This window comes from Pristiophorus japonicus, chromosome 1 (genome assembly GCF_044704955.1).
Source record: "Pristiophorus japonicus isolate sPriJap1 chromosome 1, sPriJap1.hap1, whole genome shotgun sequence".
In the NCBI taxonomy this organism is placed as follows: domain Eukaryota; kingdom Metazoa; phylum Chordata; class Chondrichthyes; family Pristiophoridae; genus Pristiophorus; species Pristiophorus japonicus.
The window spans coordinates 345,146,822-345,163,590 of NC_091977.1; positions in this window are offsets into that span (position 1 = coordinate 345,146,822).

Here is a 16,769-nt window from a genome sequence, read left to right on the forward strand (position 1 = left end):
TCAGGTTAAAATGCTTGAAGTGCGTTTTCCTGGCACCTGAAGTGGAGTTCTTGGGAAGAAGAATTGCAGCGGACGACATCAGGCCCACCAACGCGAAGACGAAGGCAATCGAGAACGTACCGAGACCACAGAACATGACGGAGCTGTGGTCGTTTCTGGGACTCCTGAACTACTTTGGTAACTTCTTACCGGGTCTCAGCACACTGTTAGAACCACTGCATGTCTTACTATGTAAAGGGGATGAATGGGTTTGGGGCAAAAGACAAGAAAATGCCTTTGTAAAAACGAGAAAACTGTTATGCTCAAACAAATTGCTTGTGTTGTATGATCCATGTAAGCGTTTGGTACTAGCATGTGATGCGTCGTCATATGGCGTCGGGTGTGTATTGCAACAAGCTAATGATTTCGGGAAACTGCAACCGGTTGCTTATGCATCCAGGAGTCTGTCTAAAGGCTGAGAGAGCCTGCAGCATGATTGAGAAAAAAGTGTTAGCGTGTGTCTATGGGGTAAAGAAAATGCATCAATACCTGTTTGGATTACTGACCATAAGCCACTTATATCCCTGTTTTCCGAGGGTAAAGGTATAAATACCAATGCATCGGCCCGCATTTAGAGATGGGCACTCACATTGTCCGCATACAACTACGCCATCCACCACAGGCCAGGCACAGAAAACTGCGCCGATGCTCTCAGTAGGCTGCCATTTCCCACCACGGGGGTGGAAATGGCACAGCCCGCAGATCTAGCCATGGTTATGGAAGCATTCGAGAGTGAGCAATCACCCGTCACTGCCCGGCAGATCAAAACCTGGACAAGCCAGGACCCCTTATTATCTCTAGTCAAAAGCTGTGTACTTCATGGGAGCTGGTCCAGTGTCCCAGTGGAAATGCAGGAAGAGATAAAGCCGTTCCAGCGGCGCAAAGATGAGATGTCTATACAGGCAGACTGCGTTCTGTGGGGCAATCGGGTAGTGGTTCCCAAGAAGGGCAGAGACACCTTCATCAGTGACCTCCACAGTACCCACCCAGGCATCGTAATGATGAAAGCGATAGCCAGATCCTACGTGTGGTGGCCCGGTACCGATGCGGACTTAGAGTCCTGCGTTCACAGATGTAATACATCCTTGCAGTTAAGCAATGTATCCAGGGAGGCGCCGCTAAGTTTATGGTCTTGGCCCTTCAAACCGTGGTCTAGGGTACACATCGACTATGCAGGCTCGTTCTTGGGCAAAAATGTTCCTTGTGGTTGTAGATGCGTATTCCAAGTGGATTGCATGTGGGACAATGTCGGCCAGCACGTCCGCTGCCACTACTGAAAGCCTGCGGGCCATGTTTGCCACTCACGGCTTACCCGATGTCCTGGTGGCAACGAGCTATGTTTTACCAGTGCTGAGTTCAAATGACCCGTAACGGGATCATACATGTCACATCTGCCCCGTTTAAACCAGCGTCCAATGGTCAGGCAGAGAGAGCAGTGCAAACCATCAAGCAAGGCTTGAAGAGGGTAACTGAAGGCTCACTGCAGACTCGCCTATCCCGCTACCGCACGAGACCCCACTCGCTCACTGGGATCCCACCTGCTGAACTGCTCATGAAAAGAGCACTTAAGACAAGGCTCTCGTTAGTTCACCCTGATCTACAGGAACAGGTAGAGAGCAGGCGGCTTCAACAAAGTGCAAATTTGTCATGCGAGTTTGAAATCAATGACCCTGTATTTGTATTGAATTATGGACAAGATCGCAAGTGGATTGCCGGCACTGTCATGGCCAAAGAGGGGAGCAGGGTGTTTCGGGTCAAACTTGCAAATGGACTCATTCACCAGAAACACTTGGACCAAATCAAACTCAGATTCATGGACTATCCTGAGCAACCCACCTTGGACCCCATCTTTTTTGATCTCCCAACATACACATCAGTGTCAACCGGCACCATGGTTGACCACGAAGCAGAACCCATCACCCACAGCAGCCCAGCAGGGCCCAACACACCAGGCAGCCCAGCAAGGCCATCTGCACAGCAGCCCAGCGAGGGTCCAACAAATGATTCAACAACACCAGCTTTCACACCAAGACGATCAACCAGAGCAAGAAGAGCCCCAGATCAACTCACATTGTAAATAGTTACACTGTTGACTTTGTGGGGGGGGGGGGGGGGGGCGAGTGTTGTTATATATGTAAACTTGTATTTACTCTGTACAGCCACCAGAGGGCTCCTCCCCTGGAGTCCCAAGGGATCCCATAATCCCTTGGGAGCACAGGTATTTACGGAGGCCTCACAGGTTAGAGAGGCACTCTGGAGACCTGCAATAAAAGACTAAGGTCACACTTTACTTTGAGCTCACAGTGTTCAGTCTGACTCTTTCTCCATACATAACAGGGTTGAGGCAGGTAGAGCTATCTTCTACCAGTATAGTTTGTGCCAAAAGATCATAGCCGATCATATGCACTCATACTTCACAAGCACTATAACTCGCAACATTAAATTATGCATTCCTATCAGATGTCCCTGTCTGCTACTTTAATGGAAGTGTCAGCCCATTTAATACTAACAGGTTAAAGCGGTGGACAGCAAATTTCATAACAGTGTGATCAATGTTCATTCAATAACCGACAGTGTAATCTCCAGGCTCGTGACACTTGGAATATGATAGTCTGCAATCTTCCAATGTAAGGGAACTTCTCTTGTTCCAGATTGCAAGCTGATGGTAGGAAATTGTTTGGCTCAGCGAATCAAGCAATTTCATTACTGTACATACATTTCATGTACTTTAGTGGAACATAATTGCAGACCATTGCAAAAAGACTTTCAGACTGTTGTGGTATCTGGGTTCTAATGCCAGTTCATGAACCCATGCTAAGGTAACTGAAACTGTGTGCACAAAGAAAGAAAGAATGAACTTACCTTTATCTGCTACTTTTCACATCCTCAGGTTGCTCCAAGGTACTTCATAGCCAATGAATGACTTCTGTAATTTAGCTATTGCTCTTTCATAGGCAAACACAGCAGCCAATTTCTGTACACCAATGTCCCATAACCTGCAAATGAGATACATGACCAACTAATCTGTTTTGTTCGCGTTGGTTAAGGGATTAATGTTGATCAAGACATCAAGAGAACTTCCCTGCTCTTATTCAATAAAGTGCCATTGGATCTTTTGGGCTAGAAGTTGCGTAGCGTCCTGTTTGGGGCGATAACTTTTGAAAGAGTGCAAAACTATCGCCAGGCAAAAAGGATTTGCCCGGGAACTTCAACTTTAGTGCTCCAAGGAGGAAGTGGAGCACTGAATCAATTGCTACCACTTCCCTCAGAGCGCTAAAGTGTGTGCGAGGGGTGGTAGTGGTAGAGCACTGAACAATGTTCAGTGCAGTGCTGCCGTCTTTAGAGGCTCCTTCCCTCGCTTAAAGGGATGGCCCAATGTTGGTTTGAATCAATCTTAATGCTCTCTCTGTGGGGCCACGGGACCTACACTACGTGCACAACAGCCCTGAAGGGCTGAGGAATCGCATAGAAATCAGTGGTCAAAATCAATTATAAGGCACCAGATTGGTGCCAGTAATAAAGTTTGCCATACCTGACTACCACTGCCATTAAATATCACTCCCCAAGCAGCCAGCCGAGGTGACAATACCTTCTGCAACTGCCGTTGTTGATGCCCAGCGATGCTGCAGGGGGCGGGAGCGAATATCACATGCAGGGCGGTAACGGGGCACTGCGCATCAGATGACGTCATGATCAAAGGGGCAAGAGAGCAAAGTGGTAAGTGTTAGTACCAGCGCAAACTGCCAGGGCAGTTCATGGGCGTCGCTGAATTGGCTGCGCCCAGCCAGTAACCTCTTAACGTCCCGTTCCCGCTCCCCGCAGGTGCTAACGGAAGGCACAAAGCAACTGAATTTCTTGCCCTTTGTGTCTAGCTGAACTAACCAATGGAGCCTCGGTTAAAGTCTCATCCAAAAGATAGGTTAGTTCTTTGAAAACTTTAACGTTAAGATTCTTTAGTTGCAATGATTTGGTAAAAATCAATAAGTATAATTTGAATGGGAAAAGGCTGGATGATGTGGAAGAGCAAAGGGATTTGGGAGTTCAGGTTCACAAGGCATTTAAAGCAGTCCTTCAAATGCATAAAACAGCTAACAGAATACTGGGTTTTCTGGCAAATGGTATAGAACTTAAAAGCCGAGATGTAATGATAAATCTATGTAAAACCTTAGTAAGACCACAGTTAGAGTACTCGGCACAGTTTTTGGCTCCACACTGTAGGAAGGATGGTAAGGCAATTGAAAGGGTACAGTGCAGGTTCACTAGGTTGCTGTCTGGTAAGAGAAAATATAATATGTAGAAAGGCTGGAAATTCCCAATATTATTCTATATTCATAACTTGAATTTATAAGTTCAGTGTTATATCTTTCAAATCTTTCAAATCATAAAAGAACCAAGAGCCAACTAACCTTTTCCAAGTCTTTGTACCTTCAAAACTTCCTTAGGAATTAAAAATCCACAAAGCAGCAGAAATCATTAGTAACATTGTTATTAACTTTAAAAAGACATCCTTATCAGGGAAGACAGCATTTTAGATTAAACTCCAAAAGTTTTAAAATGTTTTAGTATTTTTTTAAAAAGAGGTTTCCAGTCCAACCAAGATGTTTAACAAGCAGAATCACCTCAAATGTCCTAAAATTCTAATTTAAATCATTAAACATTTAAGAAATTCAAAACTGCCAATGTGAAAGTCTAACATCCGGAACTAGAAACTTTCACATAATTTAAAATAATAACCAGAATTTCACTGTGGCCGCAATGAAAGTCGAGTATTCACAATTTAATAGGTTAGTTAACCTCAATAATTCCAACTTAATTTGGACCAATATTTTATTAACTAAACACAATACAGATAGATAAAATAAAACAAAATAACACACGTTTACAAAATCTCAGTAGATTATGCCATCTTTCTCTTTTGTCTTCAGAATATAACTGGAGAAAATTAGTTTTCACATTTAAACAAATCAAATCAAAGTGCTTTAGAAAGGTCAAATTAAGTACCAGACACCATAGCAACCGCAACTCCATGGTTAAATTTTAGCTTTTTAAAAAATAGACTGCCTCTGCCTTTACAGTTGCACAAGCTGTCCCAGTCAAAATAAATCCACACCAACGTATTTAACTTAAAATGTAAATCACAACGTTTTCCCCACTTCTAGGTACACAATCTTAAATTGAAAAGTAGATACTCAATCAACCACATTCATGCAGCTTAGAAATATTGATCCCTGTAATGGGTTATGAACTCAGAAACTGCCAAATTTTTACATGATATTCCCAGGTCATGAGCCTGTTCACACAGTTTAAACCTGTTCAAAAACCAAAAACATGGCTCAAGTTTCTAACAAATAATACACATATGTATACATACGTAAATCAATTAACAAACTTAAAACAGCACACGTCTGTACGAAAGACTTTTGCTATGCTCATACTAAAGGATGAAACTGAGTACTGTATACAATACAATAAGTGTGACCTTAGCTCCTTTAATAAGACTCCTGAGTGCAGGTACCTTGTGGGTGACCTGCTTGTATACCGTGCTCCCAAGCGATGTTGGGATCCCTTGGGACTCCAACAGGTAGGCCCTCTGGTGGTAGTGTAATACGGGTTACAAGGGGTTAAATACATAACATCACTCCCCCGTGAAGTCAACAGTACACTTATTTACAAGGTGAGATGATCTGGGGCTTTTCAATTCCTTGTCAATTGTCTCGGTACAAATGCGGGCGTGGGTGAGTTGGTTGGTTCTTCACTGGGTTGTTGGGCAGCCGACCTTGCCGGGCTGCTGGGGATGGTGAATTCGGCTTCGTGGTCAACCGTGAGGTCAGTTGCCACTTGTGTGTGTGTTGGAGGGTCAAAGTTGGTGGTGTCTTCTTCGAGTTGTTCGTAGCTGTTGGTGAACCGCAATTTGATTTGGTCCAAATGCTTTCTGTGCGTTTGTTCATTGGCCAATTTGACCTGAAACACCCTACTCCCCTCTTTGACTGTGACCAGGTCAGCGAGCCATTTGGGACCATGTCCATAATTGAGCGCAAACACAGGATCATTGATCTCAATATTGCGTGACAAATTTGCGCGGTCATGGTACATACTTTGTTGATGCCGCTTGCCCTCCACCTGATCATGGAGATCAGGGTGGACAAGAGAGAGCCCTTTTCATGAGCAGCTCAGCTGGGGGAATCCCGGTGAGTGAGTGGGGTCTGGTGTGGTAGCTGAGCAGCACTTGGGACAGCCGAGTCTGCAGGGAGCCTTCCGACACACATTTCAAGCTTTGCTTGATGGTCTGAACTGCTCGTTCTGCCTGGCCATTGGATGCGGGCTTGAACGGGGCAGATATGACGTGTTTGATCCCATTGTGGGTCATGAATTCCTTGAATTCAGCACTGGTGAAACGCGGCCCATTGTCGCTGACTAGGACATCAGGCAAGCCGTGCATGGCAGACATGGCTCGTAGGCTTTCAATAGTGGCCATGGACGTGCTTACAGATATTATTGCACATTCAATCCATTTTGAGTAAGTGTCCATAACAACCAAAAACATTTTACCTAGAAATGGGCCCACATAGTCCACGTGGATCCTCGACCATGGTTGGGAAGGCCACAATCACAAACTTAGCGGTGCCTCTCTGGGTGCATTGCTCAGCTGAGAGCAAGTGTTGCACTGGCGCACGCATGACTTTAAATCTGAGTCAATGCCTGGCCACCATACATGGGATCTGGCTATGGCTTTCATCATTACAATTCTTTCCTTAGATGACTAGGCCGCACTAATCGCACCAGTTCGAGGATCTTGCCTGCACCAAATAGTTTATAAAAGAATCAACTGTCAATAAATCTCCTGGTTGGCTCACCAATTTATAAAATCTCAGAGGGACCCTGGTTCCAAATTCGAGGTTGATCTGTGTTGGGGGACAGTGATTTAAACTTTATTCAGCACAAGCAAAACTTGATACATTACAATATTTGAGCAGCAGTTTACAGAGAATAATTGAGATTTATATTACCCTGTTATCGTCTGGGTAGAAGCCCAACCATGTGTAAGCTGTACCCTGTGTCTCTTGCCTCTCTTTGTCCCCCGGGTGTCTCCTTGATTCTTCCTGAAATCTTCTACTCTTTCTGAAATCTTCGACACTTTGTGGCTGTTGAGACCCCTTTCTTATACTCACTCTCATTCAAAATCTATGGAGTCATACTGAACCAACCACTGGATTACACCCAAAACTCAAAATCCAATCATAAAAATTCGCAGCACCTTGGCTTACACTGGTTTTAGTCTTATGACCCACTGCCATCATCTGTTTTTGACCATCAAAACTCATATGTGTGATAGTTTTGACAACACAAAAGAACATGTCTCCATTATGTAGAGATACACGACCTTGCTGGTCCTGTTTTTTTAACTCACTGCCAGACATTATAGCATTCCAACACAGATGCAGCTACATCTGACCTTGGATCCCACAGCTAGCTGCACTCTATACCTCATCCTTACTGTTGGCTAATATCCAACTTTCATCCCAGCTTCCCGATAGCAGTCTTCTTTCTCACCTCAGGCTGTCTGGGTTACAGTTTACTCACAGACTTTTAATTATAATCAAAAGAGTTACATATCATATATAATTCAGGTTATTTTGCATACAATTGATGATTACAGATTTCTACATTTAACTCTTACACTCAATTATAAATCCATTACTGATGATTATAAAATACAGATTATGATATTAATGATTATAAGATAGTAAAACATGTATTCTAGAAACCAACTAATCCATGATAATCTTACAGTAGTTCACATCCAACTGATGATGAAGATATTTAATGTTTCCTCTGAAGCCTCCACCCATCCCAGCAATGCAGCACTCTGTCATTGCTGCACTAAAATTATATACTCAACTCTGTATGGGATCTTGTACTCATAACTTTCTGGCTCAGAGATAAGAGCGCTAACATCTGAGCCAAGTTCAATGGAGCGCAGAAAAACAATTCTGTAACTAGAAATCTGAAATTCTCGTCTGCGGTATCAACTTTCACTCACCGTGCCCCTTTCCTGCTTTTTCACACCCATTACAGCCAAGAAGGCAGGGAGGGCATGACGGCCGGGAATCTTCCAACAGCCACACTTCAAACTGTTATTCCATATCATCTGACAGGAGGCAAATTATGGGGAAGAACAGCTCTCCCTACTGTGTTTTCCTCTCTTGTTCAAAAATGCAACGTTCCATTACAATAAGCCATTTCATCTTTATTGCTCAGCTGGGATTTCACATAACTCATTTATTGAGGATGGTTCAAAGGTCAGTAAAAGCTACAGTTTTAACTTAAGAACTCTGAATATTGCTCATCCCAGAGTGAATCCAGTTTGAATTCAACTTTGCAGCAAATTGTAGTGTGAAAGGTGTCACTGTGGAGTCATACTGGTGAGATAACCGACTGGTGTTTGAATGAGGTCAGAGTCAGGCTAATACAAATTGCTGCACTCTAGTATGGCCTGTGAGTTTTCCAAGTAATTCTGATGCCCATGAGGTGGAGTTGGAGGGATGTGAGGCCCCCAGGTTAACATTTGCAAACTTTGATGTGAAATCGGCATGACTGTGGAACTTCTTACTGGAGCCACTTTGCTGTAATATGGAAGAGCATTAAGTGAGCTGTGTATGTAGACCATATTAACTGCAGAATTAAAACTCTAGGTACTGATGTACATGGTGTTTGAGGCGTTTTCATCGTCCCGTGTGATGTGCAACAGGTTAAAAGCTCATGCATTTTTCATTTTATATCTTAAATTCAGTGAATTTTAAACTACACTTTCCAGCAGTTTGATTGTCAGAGCTCAGGAGATTTAATTCAATGTCACTAGTAACTCTGTTTCCGAGCACCTACAAAATAATGTGGAAGTCATGCTGGGCACCGATTGATCTGTGCCTGGTATTACTTAGCTAAAGGTCAGACAAAATCAGCTCCCTTCCCCCATCTCAGTGGCTTCAGTAATCCAACTAATTGCTTCAGGATGCATTGCCAAAAATCTGCATTAATATTCACTGGGTATATTCAAAATAGCACTGCTTTGCATTAAGAATAAGACCCTGCCAATACTATCAGCTATATATTTCACGCTAAGAATTGGAAAAAATAAAGTGCCCTCTTTAATTGGAAAACTGCACATGTGGGTTGCTGTATGCACCATAACCAATGTTAGCTGCGTCCGGTAACAAAATCAGTGATATACCATCAGCAGCTTTGTGCTGTGCTAATACAGACATCACAGAATCGGGAAGGGAGGAAATGAAAACCCAAGTAGGCAAATGATATTCCAGAATAAACAGGAATTCAGTTCCAAGCATGACATATGTCGTCTTATTCACAAGATGGATATAGCATATTTGGTGATGTAACCACCAGTATATACATATATTTATTTCAAAAGTCTTCATCAAATTTTATGCTCAGGGGCTCAGTTGTTTATGAGGTGCAAGACCATAAAATGAAGTTGACCTGGAAGAATTTTAAGGAGCCATCTGCTTCTTGTCTTTTTGCACTACTACAGGTATAGCTGTACGAGAGGCTGCTAACTTCACCAAGAAACACAGTTAAAACTGTTAAAATAAATGAGATGCTAACTTGTGAAAAATGAAATGCAGTGGAGTCTCATTTAAACACATGCTGGGGATTGTTTGATTATCCAAATGGCATTTTGCAGGTGGAAATGTGCTTTTCTATGGTTTTGACCAGTGTCACTGCATATTCTACTGACAACAGATCCTTCCGAAGTGCAGTTACTTGTGAGCGATGTGCGGTAAAGCCTAGTTTTGAGCAAACCCTTACTACCTATGTTTTCTTTGTGTGTCAGTTCTTATGCTGCAATGTATTTGTGCAGGTCTAGTTTCTTGCAACTTTTTGGTCCAGTCTGGACATCCTTCCATTGTAACTTTTTGGTCCAGTCTGGACATCCTTCCATTGTATTCCTAAAGACCCAGCATCTCAGTGTGTAGCACATTGGTATACCCATGTTGTGGCATAGCTTAATGATGTACCAGTTGATTATAAAGGTATGAGAGAATGTGTGGGAATAGTCAAATGAGAACTGATATCGGAAAAATGCGATGTGGATGGAAAGTACAATAGTTTCAAGCATATAGTTTTAAAGATGCAAAAGGAATGTATTCCTGAAATAGATTAGGGGCAGAATAAAAGAGTAACACCAGTTAGGCTTCTAACATTGTTGTGAAATACATTAGCAAGAAAGCATGCAACATTTTCAAATATACATGTAGTGTACCGTTGATATACCAGTGTACCATAGCACATTGGTGTACCAGTGTACCATAGCACATTGGGACACAGTAATTAGAGGCCAGTCAGCCTAATCTCAGTGGTGGTAAAATAATTGGAAAAAATTCTGAGAGACAGGATAAATCTTCATTTAGAAAGACACGGATTAATCAAGGACTGTCAGCACGGATTTGTTAAGGGAAGGTCATGTCTGACTAACTTGAGTGAATTTTTTGAAGAGGGAACAAGGAGGGTCGATGAGGGTAGTGCGTTTGAGGTAGTGTATATGGATTTTAGCAAGGCTTTTGATAAGGTCCCAGATGGCAGACTGGTCACGAAAGAAAAGCCCATGGGATTCAAGACAAAGTGGCAAGTTGGATCCAAAATTGGCTCAGAGGCAGGAAGCAGAGGGTAATGGTCGATGGGTGTTTTTGTGACTGGAAGGCTGTTTCCAGTGGGGTTCCGCAGGGACAGTACTAGGTCCCTTGCTTTTTGTGGTATATATCAATGATTTAGACTTGAATATAGGGGGTATAATTAAGAAATTTGCAGATGATACAGAAATTGGCTGAGTGGTTGATAATGAAGAAAGCTGTAGACTGCAGGAAGAGATCAATGAACTGGTCAGGTGGGCAGAACAGTGGCAAATGGAATTCAATCCGGAGAAGTATGAGGTAATGCATTTGGGGAGGCCTAAAAAGGCAAGGGAATACACATTAAATGGTAGGATACTGAGAAGTGTAGAGAAACAAGGGGACTTTGGAGTGCATGTCCACAGATCCCTGAAGGTAGCAGGCCAGGTAGATAAGGTGGTTAAGAAGGTTTACAGAATACTTGCCTTTATTAGCTGATGCATAGAATACAAGAGCAGGGAGGTTATGCTTGAACTGTATCAAACACTAGTTAAGCCACTGCGCGCAGTTCTGGTCACCGTATTACAGGAAAGATGTGACTGCACTAGAGAGGGTACAGAGGAGATTTACGAGGATGTTGCCTGGACTGGAGAATTTTAGATATGAGGGAAGATTGGATAGGTTGAGTTTGTTTTCTTTGGATCAGAGGAGGCTGAGGGGAGACCTTATTGAGGTGTATAAAATTATGAGGGACCTAGATAGAGTGGATAGGAAGGACTTATTTCCCTTAGCAGAGGGGTCAACAACCAGGGGGCATAGATTTAAAGTAATTGGTAGGAGGTTTAGAGGGGATTTGAGGGGAAATGTTTTCACCCAGAAGGTGGTGGGGGTCTGGAACTCACTGCCTGAAAGGATGGTAGAGGCAGAAACCCTCACCACATTTAAAAAGTACTTGGATGGGCACTTGAAGTGCCGTAACCTACAAGGCTATGGACCAAGAGCTGGAATGTGGGATTAGGCTGGATAGCTCTTTGTGGGCCGGCGTGGACACGATGGACTGAAATGGCCTCCTTCCGTGCTGTAAATTTCTAAGATTTTATAATTGGTGTACCAGTGTAACATAGCACATTGGTGAACCAGTATACCATAGCACATTGGTGAACCAGTATACCATAGCACATTGGTGAACCATAGCACATTGGTGAACCAGTGTACCATGGTACATTGGTGAACCAGTGTACCATAGCACATTGGTGTACCAGTGTACCATAGCACATTGGTGTACCAGTGTACCATAGCACATTGGTGAACCAGTATACCATAGCACATTGGTGAACCAGTATACCATAGCACATTGGTGAACCATAGCACATTGGTGAACCAGTGTACCATAGTACATTGGTGAACCAGTGTACCATAGCACATTGGTGTACCAGTGTACAATAGCACATTGCTGTACCAGTGTACCATAGCACATTGGTGAACCAGTATCCCGTATCACATTGTGTACCAGTGTACCATAGCACATTGGTGTATCAGTGAACCATAGCACATTGGTGTACCAGTGAACCATAGCACATTGGTGTACCAGTGAACCATAGTACATTGGTGTACCAATGTACCATAGCACATTGGTGAACCGTAGCACATTGGTGTACCAATGTACCACAGCACATTGGTGAACCATAGCACATTGGTGTACCAGTGGCGGGGTAGCGGCGAGAGATTATGGCGGAGGTGCAGCAAATGAGGGTACGGGGCCCAGAAGAGCCGAGGGCCCAGGGACAGCATGGGCCAGCCACATTGCGATGTGTGAGCGTACTAGGTCCATGCAACAGAGCAGGTCTCCAGTCGTCCTGGTTAACCCTTGCCACTGGATAAAAGCCTAGCTCTGTCAAGCCTTTGTGGTGGCTGATGTGCAACAGTCACCACATGTTAAAAAAAATCCATACACAGGTACCTTCCACTCCCTCAATTGGAGTTCAGGACTGGAATATCGGGTCCTTCATTGAAACATCTGTAAACCCATGTGGAAGCAAGTCATCCTCGTTCGAGGGACCGCCTATGATGATGATTTGTGTACCGGTGTACCATAGCACATTGGTGTACCAGTGTACCATAGATATTGGTGTACCATAGATATTGGTATAACAGTGTACCATAGCACATTGTGTACCAGTGTACCTCGGGTTATGATATAGTGGCTATAATGGAGATCTGGCTTAAACTTGCATAGGAATGTGAACTAAATATTCCTGACTACAATGTATTCAGGTGGGATAGGGAAACAAAAAAGCCAGGAGGTGGGATGGCAGTATTGATCAATGATAATATTGCAGTTCAACAGAGGGATGATATACTAGAGCAGGATTTCTCAACCAGGGGCCTGCTGCCCCCTGGGGGTCTGTGAGAAAATTTCAGGGGTTCCGCCAGTTGGTTTGTCGTATCGATATACAGCGGAGACTGCTGATGGTAATGTCATAAACATCAGTAGTCTGGTCTCCCCTATATATTGAAATGAGCAGAATAGTCTCAGCTATACAAAGACTGTGCATGCTCAGTCAATTCAGGTTCGAACTGTTGGACAAATTTGAATGCTTAGACAAGTCCCTTTGCGGGTCACTGACTTTTACAGTAGTATTTATCTCAGTAAGTATTTTTTTGATCCAGCCTGGTTTTCTGCCACATTCCACTCACCGATTTTAACCTTTAAATAAAATAGTGGGAGTTATAACTTCTCCTTGGAGGGATTAAAACCTGAGTTGTGGAAATCCTCGAATTGTGTGGGCCGAGGTTGTGTGAACCTTCCTTTCAATCCTTTACTTTCTCCCAGTGCGGAGCTGCCCTGTGTCGGTTGGAAACCGCTCATGCATTTGAAAAGAGCGTCATTAATGGAGAGACTGTGTGCGCGCCACGTGGTTTCGGAAGGGTGTGGGGGGAAAGAAAGATATTTTCCAGTCTCTGAGCCTGCAGCAAGGCCTTAATAATCGTGACCCACTGTGACTCTCTCCTTCAATTTCTTCAATTTGAGCTAATAAAATAGCTGAAGGTGTTATCACTATTTTCCTCGTACCTCAGACTCGGAGCTTTAAATTTATGACCATGTGCTTCTCTGATGGATGGATAAACCTAATCTGGGCACTCGTGCCCTTTGAGATACCACTGGCTATTTGTGGGGAGGAGGAATAAGGGAAGTTGCCTTTGTCACTAATGGATTTATGGAATGAGGTCGGATGGGTAAAGTCGCTCAGGACCCTGTTTATTTCTCATGTGCCATCCACCTCCACCATTACTGCTGCTGCTAATTCAAGTTGTTGGCTTTCATCGCAGTGTTGGGGTTTGGTATTGAAATAAGAGGGAAGTTCTGCTTCCGAAATGGAGGATGTGACCTGGAATTTTAGTGCATGCCAACTGAGTGTGCACAAGACAAGCCTGTAGTGAGCATTGTGCTTGTTGCTACTGGTTCATTTCCTATTAAGCAAATGGTTGATGGGGTGGAGCAGACCTTGGGCAGTAAATGGGCACATTATGTAAATTTAGGATTGTAATATATATAGCTCCACCTGTGGACTACTGAGGCACTGAAAAAAAATCAGCAATTTTTATTGGTGGAGGATTCAGCCAACCGATAGAGAGACTTTGAGAGCTTCTCTGTTTTGATTAACAGCTACAAATCCAAGGTAAATTACAAGCACACTTGTTTGAATTGCCAAAGTCCAGATGGCAGCATCTATGGGAATAATAGGGCATTTGGGGGAGTTTCAACCTGACCGTGAAAGTTTTGGAGCATATGTGGAGTGGCTAGAAATGTTTTTCACCGCATTTAATATCATCGAAATTCCCAATGATGAAAACCATAACCGGGTGGTGTTAACTGAAGCAGGGCCCGAGGTGTACGAAACCCTGAAAAATGTGCTTGTGCCTGTCAAGCCAAAGAACACAACTTTTAAGCAGATTCTGCACTACAGTCCTGAGCCCCTGGAAATTGCTGAAAGTTATCGTTTTGGAAGATGAGATCAGTTAACTGAAGAAAATATCAGTGAGTACATTGTAGCATTAACAAAGCTATCTACTCACTGTAATTTCGGAAACTTTCAGGACCGAGCATTGCATGACCACTTTGTTTGTGGGATGAGAAATGATGCGATCAGAAGAAGGTTATTGACAACGCCTAACTTGACTTTTGATTTAGCGTGTCAGACAGCTATGTCAATGAACATGGCCAACCAGTATTCCCTAGAATATCATACCATTCCCAGTCGTCAGACAACCGAGGTGAATCGCCTACAGGTTAAAAATTAAAAGGCAGTTGGGCCCAAGGTCTCAGAAACTGGCAATGGTAACAGAGCATTGAAATCCTGCTATCGGTGCCTGGGACAACAGATTGCTCAAAGTTGCCCATATGTGAAGGCAGAGTTTTTTATCTGCAGGGAAACTGGGTATCTTACGAAGGCATTCCGACTGAAGGGTAAACTGGCTTTCAAAGCTATAAGTAGAAATCCCCAGAGACTACATAGCATGGAAGAAAAACAACAGGATGAGGAGGTTTTAGAGCTACATATCATCAGGAGCACGAGGTTAATGAACAGCGATTCGAAAAGTATCATAATCCACATCGATGTTGCAGGAACCAAGATACGCATGGAAATCGACACTGGTGCATCCGTTAGTGTAGTACTGGAGTCACTATACCTCGACAAATTGTGTGATTTCCCATTGGAGAAATCCAAGATAGAGCTGCGAGGCTACTAAGGAGGGAACATTCCTGTGATAGGTCGTATCACCGTACCGGTGAAATACAAGGATCAATTTCAGAAATTGCCTCTAATAGTAGTGGCAGGAGACAAGCCTGCCTTACTAAGAAGAAATTGGTTGGGATCATTGAAGCTGGATTGGAATGAGATTTTTTCTGTTGAAACAAGATTTGCATCAAAGGATGATGTCATCAAGAATTATCCGAAGGTGTTCTGCAAAACAGGCAGTCCAATCCAAGACTTCAAGGCGAGTGTCAGGGTACAGAAGGATGCTAGATCGGTTTACTGCAAGCCAAGTTCCGTACCATATGCATTCAAGGAGAAAGTTGAGCAAGAACTCAAAAGACTAGAGGCTGAGAACATTATTTCTAAGATAGAATTATGTAATTGGGCTATACCCATTGTTGTTGTATCTAAGTCCAATCGTAAAGTAAGATTGTGTGGTGATTATAAAGTAACCGTAAACCAGGTTCTAGAGGGTAATCTCCAAATGTAGATTTGATCACAACACTGACAGGTGGTCAGATCTTCTCAAAGTTGAATCTTACAAATGCCTACTTACAACTTGAACTAGTTGAGGAGTCTAAGTCATGCTTGACTATAAATATTCATCTAGGCCTATATCAGTTTAATAGGCTACCATTTGGAGTGTCTTCCGCCCCTGCCATATTCCAAGGGGTGATGAACCAGGTTTTGCAAGGTATTGAAGGGGTAGTATGTTATTTCGAGGACATACTAATTTCAGAACCAAATAGGCAAATTCATAATAACATATTGAATGAAGTCCTCAAACGGCTAGAGAAGCACAAAGTACGAGTGTCCGCTTCAAGTGTGAGTTATTTCAAAACTCAATGGAGTACTTAGGGTACAGAGTAGATAAAGATGGTTTACATCCAACCAAGGGAAAGCTGGATACAATCAGAAATGCACCCACTCCCAAGAATGTCGCTGAACTTCAATCATTTTTGGGTCTTTTGAACTATTATGGGAATTTCCTACCAAATTTGGCTACAGTATTACATCCACTGAATGAACTATTGAAAACAGGTCCATTGGAAGTGGTCAGAAGAATGCGATACATCATTCAAAGAATGTAAAAGCAAATTGGTAGAGAGCACCATGTTAGTTCACTATGATGTACCTAAGGAGATCAAGCTAGCATGTGATGCCTCTTCATATGGAGTTGGGGCAGTGATCTCTCATGTACTACACAGTGGGGTGGAGAGACCAATTGCTTTTGCTTCACGCACTCTCAGTGCCAGTGAACGTAATTATGCGCAAATCGAAAGGGAAGCTTTGGCATTAATCTTTGGGGTCAAGAAGTTCCACAAATACTTGTATGGTCGTAAGT